The sequence below is a fragment of the Nelumbo lutea genome, chromosome 4 (assembly GCF_056320005.1).
Source record: "Nelumbo lutea isolate HS-2025 chromosome 4, American lotus-T2T, whole genome shotgun sequence".
Classification (NCBI taxonomy): Eukaryota; Viridiplantae; Streptophyta; class Magnoliopsida; order Proteales; family Nelumbonaceae; genus Nelumbo; species Nelumbo lutea.
Genome location: NC_142687.1, coordinates 43,858,814 through 43,872,447, shown reverse-complemented (window position 1 = coordinate 43,872,447; position 13,634 = coordinate 43,858,814).

The following is a 13,634-nucleotide window of genomic DNA, read 5'->3' as shown; positions in this document are numbered from 1 at the left end:
GTTCATTTCACTCCTGTCTTCCTTTTCTATTGTTTGACATAGGTGCTGATGGATTTTATTTAGAGTTATCTGATGAACTTCAGTGTTAGTGTTTTTTTTTTTCCTTTTAACTTTAAAAGATCAACTAGGTTATATTTGTACATTTTACAGCAGTTGATAGGCTTATGTTTAGATCTCAAATTTTCATTATGAGAAGGTTCTTTCTTTCTTTCTTTCTTTGTTTTTCCTTTTTTATAGTTGTTAGGTGGCTTTTATATATATTTTTTTATGTTGTATTATTATAAAAATCATTGGTGGCCATTCTCAAAAAATTGTTTGTTGAGGTTGCTGAAAAAGATTCAATATCCGACTGAAATTTCTTATTTGCAGAGTGGAATAACTCTATTTTGATCTATTAGGAGCAATATTGTCCGTAGTGAAGTAGAATCTCCTAGGATTAGCACCAATGGGAGCCATTCTATATTAAAATATTATATGTATATATATATATATATATATATATATATATATCATTTCTTGTGATACCTAAAGGTATAAATGATAATATTAAAACAGAATAAATATTTTTTTTAAATGAGGTTGATCCATGCTACGGTCATGACTGCTGGTAAATGTGCAAAACAAATATTTTTATATAAATTTGACCTTCGCTGGCAGTCCTGACCACTGGTAAATGTGCGAAATACATATTTTTGTTAAATAAGTTGACCTATGCTGGCAATCAAGACTGCTGCAGTAACATTTTTTTACCGGTGGTTCTGACATGACCACAGGTATAGTTCATAATCTAAGACATTGGTCCTGAGAAGACTGCTGACTTAGGATTTGGCTGGGCTTCCAAACTTTATGCCAAGGTTCCTGGCTACCTGACCCTTTCCTATTAGTCTTTGAGGGGGCATGCAGGAGATGCTAGGGTGAAGACTTCCTTAATGTACCATTTTAATGTCTTCTAATGAAAAGCTTCAGTTATTGATAAAAAAAGACTGCCTGTATGTGACTCTAGAATGGAAAAATTCAGACCAAGTGAAGAATTACAGTACTCTGATTCTCAAACTCTCCAATATCTTATGGATCTCTTCCAATAATAATGGTCTATGAGTCTCCCTCCATACAACTCTCTGAAAACCGAGAGAGAGAGAGAGAATGATTTGAGGACTCACAATTTATCAATGGAAGGATATAGTGGAATGTTGAAACAGGATATACCGAGTTGGCTTCATATGATTAGAATAAGTCTTTGTTGATATTTCATTGGTATTCTAATGGTACATGTATCGGTGGTTATCTATGCTCCACACCTCCAGTGTATGCATGATTCTGCATAGCGACTTATTTTATCTTTTAATGTTTTAATTAATACCCAACAGTTGAAACTTTTCAGGCAGCTTAGCAAGAAAAATATATTCCTAGATTTGTTGCTACTCACAGGCCTTTTGTTCTTTTATGTGTGCCATCACATCATGTCTTTAACTTTATTTGCTTAGCAAGGATGTGCAAGTTATGGAATTCAATAATTCATATAAATAGTTATTTTTTTTTTCTTTTTTTCTTTTTCTTTTTCTTCATGGGGCTACAGAACAGGGGTAGCCCATCCCCCTGGCTCATAACCCCACCAACACTGGTGATGGCAGGATTTGATCCCTACCATCTGCTACAATCAAACCTTACCATCTGAGCCAGTTGGTACTGCCGAATTCACCATCATAACATGAAACAGGGATTTTTCATTCAATTATCTCAGTGGTTCCACTCTAGGAATACTTGGAAAAGCTTACAGGTAAGATATTTAAGCAGAAAACTTCCTTGCTATGAAGTTCACCATAGGTTCAACTTGCCAATGTCAGCATCTCACTTGAAACAATATTTATATCATGAACATTGTGTTCTGAGTAGCTGAGACTATATTGATTGTTTTTACTTCTTGGACCTTTGGTTGTGGTCTATTAACATTTTCATTGTTTGCAATGGCTGTTTCCCAAAAATTCAAAAAAAAAAAAAAAAAAAAAAAACAAAAATGGCTGCTTCCTGAAAGAAGCCCGATGGAGTCTTACACTTACAGAGTCTCTACTCAAACAATTTCTGAAAACATACGACTTTATTAAGAAGAATAAGATACGAAGGTTAGAGAATGATAATGGAGAAGCGAGAGGGCAGTTTCCTTCCAGGGAGATGTTGGAGAAGTGAGGTGGTGGTTGAGGCGAAGAAATTTGTCTTAGAAGAAACCAAGAAGGTAAAAGTCGAAGCCAGCTAGTTCTGAAATTCAGGGAAGAAGGAAGAGCTTCCATTTACCTAATTGGAGAAGCAGTACAATGGCTGAAAGAATTCATCAGTGGGGCTCTGTTCACCATTAAGTAGGATAGTTGGCAAAACACATTGGAACTTCCAAGAAGAAGTTCCTTCCAGGGAGATGTTGGAGAAGTGAGGTGGTGGTTGAGGCGAAGAAATTTGTCTTAGAAGAAACCAAGAAGGTAAAAGTCAAAGCCAGCTGGTTCTGAAATTCAGGGAAGAAGGAAGAGCTTCCATTTACCTAATTGGAGAAGCAGTACAATGGCTGAAAGAATTCATCAGTGGGGCTCTGTTCACCATTAAGTAGGATAGTTGGCAAAGCACATTGGAACTTCCAAGAAGAAGGTATCAGATGATTCTGAAATACAACCAGAAAGGTTGGTTCATGGAGGTTTCATAATTTTTTGGTAGCAACAGAAAACAACTTATCTGTCTTCTAGAAGGAAAACAAGGTTGGGGATGGAGACCGACGGCACAAAAGTTACAAGACTTCCTGTCGTATAAAGAAGGTGAAGAAGCCAACTGTAAAATCCCCGAAGTCAACCAAGAACCCTCAGAAGTCATCTGACAGCTTTCATAAGGAAGGAGCGTCTGAGAACTGTGTGAGAGAGGAAGTCCAGCAGCACTTTTTAGTGGCTAGCCTAAGTAAGGTTCAGAGGTTGGTCTTGGAAAATGATAAAGGAGGTTGGGAACGTAGATTGATTTTAAAGGCTGGGAAGAAGGTATATAACTGGAATGTGATTGCAGATGCTATCATGGGGAACCCGAGGTAAACTCTAGTCTCAGTGTTTCCTTTTGATGACAGAAGAGCCATTCTGGGTAAAAGGGTTGAAGACGGTAAATTTTACAATAATGGAGACTGAACTCGGGGTAGTTTTAATAGAAAATTGGTTGTTATCCTGCAACAAAATGGAAGCAGAAGTTGGAGCTTTTGAGATAAAATTGTTTGGCTTACCATCCATACTGTGGAAGAAAACCTCCATTGAAAGAATTGTTAAAGCTCTGAGGGTGTTCTTTTAGAGTTCGATGTAGCTAATTTTCGGGCGGTGAAGATTAAGATCACCTGAGTAAAGCCAGACTCTTCCTCATTCGATTGACATCCTAGTCGATGGCCTCTGGAGCAAAGAGCAAACATGGAGAGGTGGGCTAGAAGTTGAATATGAAGCTGACCTGGCAGCTAAGAGTAAACGTGGTGGCAGAGGACTAGGAGAGGAGAGGAAACAAGAATTAAATGACTTGTTTAATATGAAAGGGGAACAATCGAGCATCGGGGCCCAATTTGAGGAGTCTGGATCTCCTGCCCACGAGAACTCTGCCCGTGCATGGAGAACATCTCATCCTCTGCATAGTATTATGCAGGGGGAGATGTTCTCAATTCACGGGGGTAGTGTATTGTGGGTAGGCATGGGTAGAGTTCTTGTGGGCAGGAGATCCGGAGTCCAATTTGAGGTGGACCTTGAAAAAGGTATGGACCCAACTACTTCAAATTTAGTGGGTGGTGTTGTAGGTCAGGGTGTGGGCCCAGTTAGAAACTATGGAGGGTCTGAGCAAGTGGGATTGTGTGACTCGTTACTTGGCTGATAGTAACCCACCTCTATCATCGTCCCATTGTGATTGAATTACTCATTCAAAGTAATGCCATTGAAAAATAAAGAGATTGTGGGTTTTACATGCTTTATATGTTTGATTTTATTTTTAATTTCTCATTTGGATATGCTTTACATCTTATATTTATGTATTTTAATTTTAGATAGTAGGTTTTTAAAACATTTATTTAAAATTTAAGTTTATATTTTTAGTAATATTATGTTTAATAATTTTTTGATATTTTTGCATTTTTTTGGCATTTTTTATTTTTTTTAATTATTTACCATTTTTTTAATTTTTGTGCCTTGCTTAAAAAGGCACATACTTCGCCTTGTGCCTCAAGCGCAAATTGAGGCGCTTTTAAAACAGAGTGGGTGATTAACCTAAAGAAGATCGTAGTTGTTTTTAAAAAGACAGTAAAAAAATAATTAGGATAAAAGTTGTCTTGTGGGCTTGAATATGGAAGAAAGAGAAGTTGCCAAAGGGGCTGAAATCTGGGGTTGTTGAATGGCCGATGAACTAACTATATGGGTTTACCTTCGAGGGATAATTGATAATCCAAGAGGCTACAATTTTTGGAATCCTATAATTGAGAGAATTACTAAACAAATTGGCCTCTTGAAAAATAAATTATTTGTCCTTGCCAATGTATTTTCTTTGAATGTTTAAAATTCCGGTCGAGGTTAGTAAGATTAGAAAAAGTGATGAGAGGTTTCTTGTGGTAACTACTAAAGGAGAAAAAGGATCATAATGTTGGTTGGGAAATGGGTAGAAGTAAAAGTTTGGAGGGTGTTTGAGAAATATTCAAGAAAAGGTACGTGTCTCTGCTTGCTAAATGATTTTGGAGATTGCCAATTGATAGGGATAAGTTGGGGAGTAAAGGTAACTCTAAGTATGCAAGAAGTTAATGATTGGGGTGCTGCAGTTTTGGTAAGGGCTACAAAAGCTTCTCCCTAGAAGTGTAATCCTTCCTTGTTACCACGTTTAATCACTATTCTAGTAATCTTGTAAAGTTTTAGGATCATATTTGGTTGGGCACCTCACCACTAAAAGAACAATTTCCCTCTCTTTATGCAAATTTTAACCGGAAGAATGAGCCTATTGCTTCTTTGTGGTCTCTTCCAATTCTAGTTCAAGGTTTGATTGGGATTTGGGGTTTAGAAAAGGTTTGTGTGATTGTGAATTGGCCAATGCTCTTTCCTTGATCCAAAGTCTTGAAGGGGTTTTTGAATTTGAACTCTTCAAGAGGTGATAGTAGAATTTGGACTCTTTCCCTATCAAGATCTTTTACTTGTGCCTCTTTCTTTGTGTTCTTGACCTAGACGAGTTATAGTTTGGGCATATGTTTTTCGGTAAAAGAGGTTTGGAGCAAGCCAATTCTGCCTAAGATTGAAGGTTTCTACTAGGAAGTGTTTCTAAAAAGAATTAACACCTATGATTAGGGCAGCAAATGGATTGGATCGGATTAGGTAAGGGCATATCCGATCTGATCCATTAAGAAAATCTGATTGATCTGGATCCAATAAGGATTTGTCGGATTTTCAAAAGCATTATTCAAATTCAAATTTGAATGTATTATTAGATATTTGATTTGATTAGAATTATACTTATACTATGTAACTAGTAGGGACTCGTGTGATGCACGGGAAAATCTGAAAGATTTAATAATTTTGTTTTTCATTTAATGTTGATTTATTAAAAATAATCATTGTTAATTGAATATGAACAAATATTTTTTAATAAATTTAGTTTTATTAATAATTTTTATTCTTTTTATTATTTTTAAATGAAATTTTGATTAATTTTAAATAAATAAAAATAATTATAAAAGCTAACATTTTTATTAATTTCATTAATAATTAACAATTATATAGTAATGACAACGGGATGGGTTCAGGGAAGGGCACCCCATCCCTTTCCCTGCCCCACAGTCAAGACACTTTACCCCATCCCTGCCCCGTCCCTAGTGTCACACGAGTTCAGGGCAAGGTAAACCATTCCTCAATGTCGGGTGAGTTCAAGGGCAAGGCACCCCACTCCTCATCAATGATGGAGAATCCTCGAATTTCTCTGCCCTGCCCCCAGTATTGGGCAAGTTCAAGTAGAGGCCTAAATTAAGTCGTATTGGGTTAGCATGACACGAACTACATGTGGCCCACACAAAGTGCGAGTTGTGCCATGCTGGCCCATGAGGCGTCCCAGGCCATGCCTCCCTCCTCTAGGATAATTTGGGGGGTCGGTTCGGCATGGCCCACGACTCGGGCCCGCATAGGCCCGTGTCATGTCGTGGGTTAGACCTTGGGCCAGGCCATGCCGCACACCAAGCCAAGCTCAAGGCAAGGCACCCACTCCTTGTCCAAGGTTTTTAAAATTGGACCAGATAGGGAACCATTCTAGGGTCGAACAATCTGACTATTCAGTCCGAACGGATGACCCACTATGACAAAAGAAATAAAAAATTAGAAAAATAAAAAAAAAGGCAAAAAACTGTTGTCCGGATTGATTGTTCGACCACGTAGGTCAGTGGTTCGCTAACCAAATAAACGGTTTTTGGACAAAAAACAGTTTTGAGGTGAAACGGTGTCCGTTTCCCAATTTTTTCAATCTAACCATCTAGTTCGATTCAATTTTGAAAACATTGTCCCCATCAACCCAATATTCAATTTGATGATAGAAATGATCAAAAGGATATATTGAGTATCAACCACATGGTAAATTTCTAAAAGTATATTAAATTGTCTTTAATATTTAAAAATGTAATTTTATGAAAATTTTAAAAATTTTATTGTATTTGTGTAATTTTGAAAATGTATTCAAATTTATTTAAATTTTTATTAAATAATTTATTTTCTTTTTAAATAGTTTACTTCCAGAATTATACTAATTTATCTTATAATTTCTAATATAAACTTACTACTAATTTTCTTTTTCCAATACTATTCTAATTTATTTTAATAATTTGTGTAATTATTTGTTCAAATTATAGTTTTCCATTTCCCATAGTCATTTATCTTTAATAATTTGCAATGAAAATTACATAAATTTTCAATGATTTTCCAAAATCTATCAAATGTAATAGATTTTCCTAAAATTTACAAAATATTCTAATAATTTTTAATAATAATTTAATACATTTTAAATAAACTTTCAAATACTTTATATATTTTAATTTCAAAAATGTTATTTTATGAAAATGTAGTTTTATGAAAATTTTTGAAAATTTTATTACATTTATGTAACTATGGGGATTTATTAAAATTTTTAAAATTGTTATTAAATATGTATTTTATTTGGTAGTTTACTAACAAAATTACACAATTTATCTTTTATTTTTTAATATAAATTAATCAATAATTTCATTTTCTAACATAATAATATTTTGTTCCCCCATTTGTATTTGGTTATTAATTATAACAATAACAATAACTAAAGTTTTATACTTTTTGATCATTGTTCAATATAATTCTCAATTTTATAGAAATTACTTAAAGAGTTTTTCAATTTCTATAAAATGTTGTTAATGAGTTAATTAATAACAATATTTATTAATTTTTGGTAATTTACTAGACGTACTAATAAGAATATTTAAATTTTGGTAATTTACTAACCGTATTTATTAACTTTTTGGGGGATGTATTTTAGGAATTAATTAGGGAGTGGGGCAACATGATACTTTCCTATTGGTTTAAATGAGATACCTTAGGAGACAGATCATAGGAATATTTTTAGGTAGTAGGGTGACATGGCTTAATGGGAGTGGTGGGAAGGGGAGAGGAGAGAAAGTCAAAGAAAATGCAAGGTTGGGACCCATGCTTTGTTAAGCGAAAGTTAAACAATAGAAATACATAAGAGTATATAATTGTTTTATATTTTAATTGTTTAGTAAACAATCCAATCAAACTCAATCCAAGTTGGTTAGTTTTCTCGTATTTCATATCGACTTTGGTTTAATAAATATATTAATATTTTATATTTTAAATTTAATTTTTAATACAGGAAAGTTGAAAAATTCTCATATTTGTTAGTGTAAAATATTTTATATCATAGATATAATTTTTGTAATTTATTTTTTAATAATATCATTGTAATTTATGAAATTTAATATTAATTTTTTAATTTAAATCTTTTGAACAAACAAACTAAACCAAAAATATACCAAAATTGATACAACCTGAGTTGGTGGGTTTTCGCTAATGGTCAATCGATTTCGAGTGACAAATTGCGGACTTGAACAGATCGATTTGGTTGGCGAAACAGCGTACAACTAAACTGAACCAATCATTGAACACTCATAATTTCAACTAAATTTATAGTCTAATCTCCAATAGATAACAATAGTTTAATATCCAGTAATTATTGAAAAATTATAACAAATGTACAGAATCATTGAAAATAAGTTTATAATGAAAATATAATAGATATATAATAAAAATACAATAATTATAAAAATATAATAAGTATTGAAAATATACTAAATTAGTCAATAAATAGTGCAATCTTAAATAATAGTTTAATCTCTATTAAGTATTAATCTATAAATTATAAAAAATATATATAATTAATAAAAAAAAATTTATAACAAAAATATAATAAATACGATATATTAAATTTCAAAAGTTAAACAATAGTTTTGAATCTCCAATAATTATTGATATTTTTCTATTAAATAACAAAAATAAAAATACATTTATTAATAATTATTGAAAGCGTATTTATAAAAAACAATGAATAATTACTGAAAATAAAATAAATATTAATTATAGTATATATAAATATATAATGAATATACACTATTATTTTGGAATTATTACTAATAAATATAATTTTGTTGATAGTTATTTTCTATAATTATTAATTGATATAAGTGAAATTAGTTATTTACAATATTATTTAGTTATTGAAATAATATTGTTATTTAAATTCTTTAAATATTAAATTATTATTAATATGAATATTATGAATTCTATTATAATTACTTTTGTACTTTGAAGAACTTTTTAAAATTTATTACATAATTTTGTTATTTTAAATATTTAAAATTTTGCTATTTTAAATATTTAAAATTTTGTCATATTAAATATTTCTTTATTTAAAATCTAGTTGGAATGACTCTATCCAACGAATATATGGCATTGTCCCAATCAAAGGTATCTATTTCCATTTCCAGAATTAAAAGAAAAAAATCGCCAACTGTACCTTCATTTTATTAATTTCATTACTAACAAACCACAAAACTTTTGAAATGAACAAACAGTTATAGCACTTAGCAGTGAAGTATGTTTATGCTTTGTATCTGGTATGCTTGAGCATCTCTAGTAATCTCAGTGCACATGCAAACATTTGAGGTGATGTTTTAAAGATTGCCTGTAATGCAAAAATGAAGGGTGCTAATGGTTCCTGAATGTAAAAGAATTATAAACACTGGGGTTTCTCTAACACACATAGCAGAAGTCAGTAGCTATGATGAGTGATTTAAGCACAAACATTAATTTGACCAAGTTGATCTAAGACTCAACATTAAGTTTATGGTCCGAAATGGCACAAATATGTCTGAAATTCTGCATATTAGAATCCTATACAGATTGGATCTTTTGAGATTGCCAAGTTGGTTCAAACCCCAACCTTGTGTTTCTGCTCTGAAAGGGGATCGGGCTCAAATCTCCTACAAATTGGATTATGGTTCCAAAAGCTGTAATCAACTTAAGACACATCCAAAATCTTTTCAAATTTCAGCAATACCACATCACATGATATAATAGAATAAGAAGGGGATTACTCAATAATAATGATACCATCCTGCTCTAAAACAAACAACTAGCATAGATGTCGAATTTTGATCTTAACAGGGAATCAAAATGTATAAAAGAATTTGTTGGGGAAAGCCATCTTGCAAGATCCTATTATTCCTATGTTCCTACCTACCTTTTGTCCCAAACCTTGTTAACAACAGAAGGGTGGACAGACAGCGGCAACTCTGGAAGAACATAGGAAAAGGTGACCTGGCTCCATTGAGGAATATCTGTACTGAATTTCCAGATTCTTTCAACCTGTTCCTTCACTGCATTATAATAAACTATAACTGACGGAAGATTTGATGGCTCTGGAAAGTCCATCCTAAAGAACAACATTCCTGGGTGACATTCATCAAACCATATTGGTGTGGCGCGAACGTAGCCATTGGGAAAAGGAAGAATAACACCACCGGCGAATAGCTTTATCATGAACCTACATATTTGCTTCAGAGGTATTGCTGTAATAAGGGTCCGTGTAAGCTTCCATTGACCGTAACTGCCATTTTTGTAGTCCTCAAGCATCCACAAGTTAAGGTAGGTCCTAAGTTCATTACAGTGAATAAATAGAAGACACCCACGAAACTTAGCTAAGAAACCATCACACCTGGTAATTCGGAGAGAACTCAAATTGGGTATCGGTAGATAGAATATGCACTCTTCCTTGACATCATAGGCAAGAATGCTTCCCGATTGACATAACCAATGAAGTGCTCCGTTCAGCTGAATTGCAGCAGGCATAATCGAGCTCAGTCCCAGCAGAACATCGGATGACAGAGGAGGAGACACATCAAACACTAATACCTTCCATTCCCAATTCACTGAAGAAAATGCCTCCACAACTATAGGCTTTCCTTGTGCTCCTGTAAGATTATCAACATGAACAACATAGTAATTCCCCTCAATTTCGTCCACAAAAAACCCAGTATGCACCACCAAATTTCCATGCCGCGTTTTGGGTACTGGAAGAATGACCCATTGCTTAGTAATGGGGTTACAAACACAATACAATGGGTAGTAGACGAAGGGACGAGACAGACTGCTGCTGCAGAGCATCAGTCCATGTCGAGTACCAACACATACAAGGACCCGGTAAGGAAGGAAATCCAGGGCATGAACTCGAATTCTAGAACCAAAAAATTGAGAAAAACAAACATATTCCAAACGCTTTGCATTGTAATCGACTGTATTCTGGAAAAACAATCCAACAAACCGTTCTCCCGGAAACTTGAACCGTCGACGAAGTCTATATTCCCGAACAAACTTCGGGTCGTTGATCAGATGGAACCAACTCTTGCTTACGCATTTCAATCGAGTAACATCGTTGCCGGGAAGTAGAAACAGAATCTTCCAAATGATACCAATACCCAGATCAATTGGAGATTGGAATCTTGAGGTACTCATTTTCTTGCTTTCTTGAATCACAACCGATTGCTGATCAAAAACTAGGAGAACGATGCAAAGAATTCAAGAAGCGAGATATAGCAAAATATTATTACATTCAATTACGCAAGAACATCGCTCGACTGTCTTCATTTAAGTTCTTGGGCGAAACAAGAACACCGCTCGGTTGTTGGCTTTCGATTTGTATTCTCACTCTTGAATGGACGAAGAACAGAACCGTTTGAGAGTATGTTTGTTTCCAGCGCGGGAATTATAGGTACCCTGTACGGCTGTACTTTACTTTGGGTGTCATGACGGCCTAAACTTTCACGTGCGACATTTTACCATCCTGAACTTTAATACCTTACACGTGAGTCCAAATCCGGATTTCCTACTAACCATAAGGGGGTGGGAGGGGAAGATACCTCACGTGTAAACTGTTGCACATAGGATTGAGGTCACATCAAAATGGAATAAGTATCACCAAGTGATTGGGTTAGTAGTAAAGGCAGCAGAATGGGGTTAGTAGGAAATCCACATTGCCAATTTTATTAAAATTAAGGTAAATTTCTTAAACTACCCTTATGGTTTATGGTTGAGTTAATTGACAAAGTGTATCATTATTGTTTGAAAATTGACTCATACTACCCCTATCATTTCAAACAATTGTCTAAACATTATCAAGGTCATTAAACATGGATGAAGATGTAATATGACTATCTTACCCTTAATTCAAACCCCTTCCTCTGATGGGAGTTGTGCCCGCTGTTGCCCCATTGCGAGCAATTGAGCGACTATGGCATCTTGGTTGGCGGTGACAGAACCATTGCCGGAGACACCATTGACTGATGGGAACTAACACATTCCCCCAACAAATGAGTATATGGTTTGCTTCTTGTTCAAATTCTGCACAGAGATGTGGCAGTGGTGAAGTCAGACGATACTCTGGCTGTTGATGAAGTCGAATCAAGAGAACCAATCTTCGTAGTTGCTGCATTGTCACCGGTGCCTTAGTTTAAAACCTTCCCCTCAATCTTCATTGTGGTTACAAGAAACCGCCACTCGAAAATTTTCACCAACGGATCTCGGATTCTCAAATGGCAAAAAGCAATGCTCTTCATCATTGTCATCATCATCAGATGAAGATGAAGTTGAGAAGCATTGTGTCACTGCCACCGACATTGTGCCACTAAACTGGGCTATGAATCTTGCTTGGGTCTTTGGATTGCACGTGAGGGGTACTCTCACAAGGGAAAAGCACCAATAGCAGCGATAAGCGATCGCGGTAGTGCTTAGTCCCAACCTTCGCAAAACTCAGGTGATCTGAAACCCATTTCTTCACCCTCTCCCTCTCGTTCTTTTCTTCGGTGTCACAAGGGAAAGCACCAACAACAACTGCAAGTGGTGGCGGTGGTGCTCAGTCCCAACCTTCGCAAAACTTCGGTGATCTGAAACCCATATTAGAAATGATCTTCTTGCCCGCCACTCGAAAATCTTCATCAATCAATCTCTAATTCTCAAATGGTGAAAAGGATTGATCTTCATCATTGTCATCATAATTGGATGAAGATGAAGTCGAGACCGGTGTTATGTTGCTACCACCGACGTTGTGCCGCTGAATTGGACTTAGAATCTTGCTTGTAATAGGGTCTTTGGGTCGCACATGAGGGGTGTTGGTGGCGATGCTTAGTCTCTTCACCCTCTCCCTCTTGTTCACTTATTCGATGTCATAGGGGAAAGAACCAACAACAACGAAAAGTGGTGGCGGTGGTGTTCAGTCCCAACCTTTGCAAAACTCCAGTGATCTGAAACCTAGATTAGAAATGATCTTCTTGCTCGCCACTCGGTGTTGTGTTGTTGCCACCGGCGTTGTGCCACTGAACTAGGCTTTGGATCTTGCTTGTAATAGGGTCTTTGGATTGCACATGAGGGGTGCTGGCAATGATGCTCAGTCCCAACCTTCGCAAAACTCGAGTGATATGGAATCCAAATTAGAAACGATCTTCTTGTATTGTTTAGATTTCATATGCACATTTATCGTCTTGTATTGTTCAGAAACCCAAATTGTTTGGTGATGGAGGTTCGATCCAAATCGCTGCTAAGGAAAATAGGGGAGGTGAGGTTGAAGAAGAAGATAAAGAAGGAGAGAGAGATGTTGATCCCCGCTCAATGCCCAGCGTTGAGAGGCCATTTATGGTCGGTGTCAAAGCTGAAACCTAGATTCATCCCAAGTAGAGCGTGCGGCAACAACGGACACAACTCCAGTCAGAGGAAGGCATTATCGGTCAGAGGAAGGGGATGAGGGAGGGGTAATATTGGGTTTTAAAAGAATTTTAAACGTCATTTATACGGGTTCTAACGAAATATTAACGGATGTTAATGGTAAGGGTAGAGCTAGTCAATTGTCAGAAACAGTAGGGGTAACACCAATCAATTTTTAAACAGGGTATACTTAGTCAATTAGCTAAACCATAACAGTAGTTTAAGAAATTTACCTTAAAATTAATGAAAATTACAAAAAATGTCCATATTTAGATTTTTTTTCACTATTTTTTGTTGTTCATTTTAAATGCTTTTATTTATTTATTT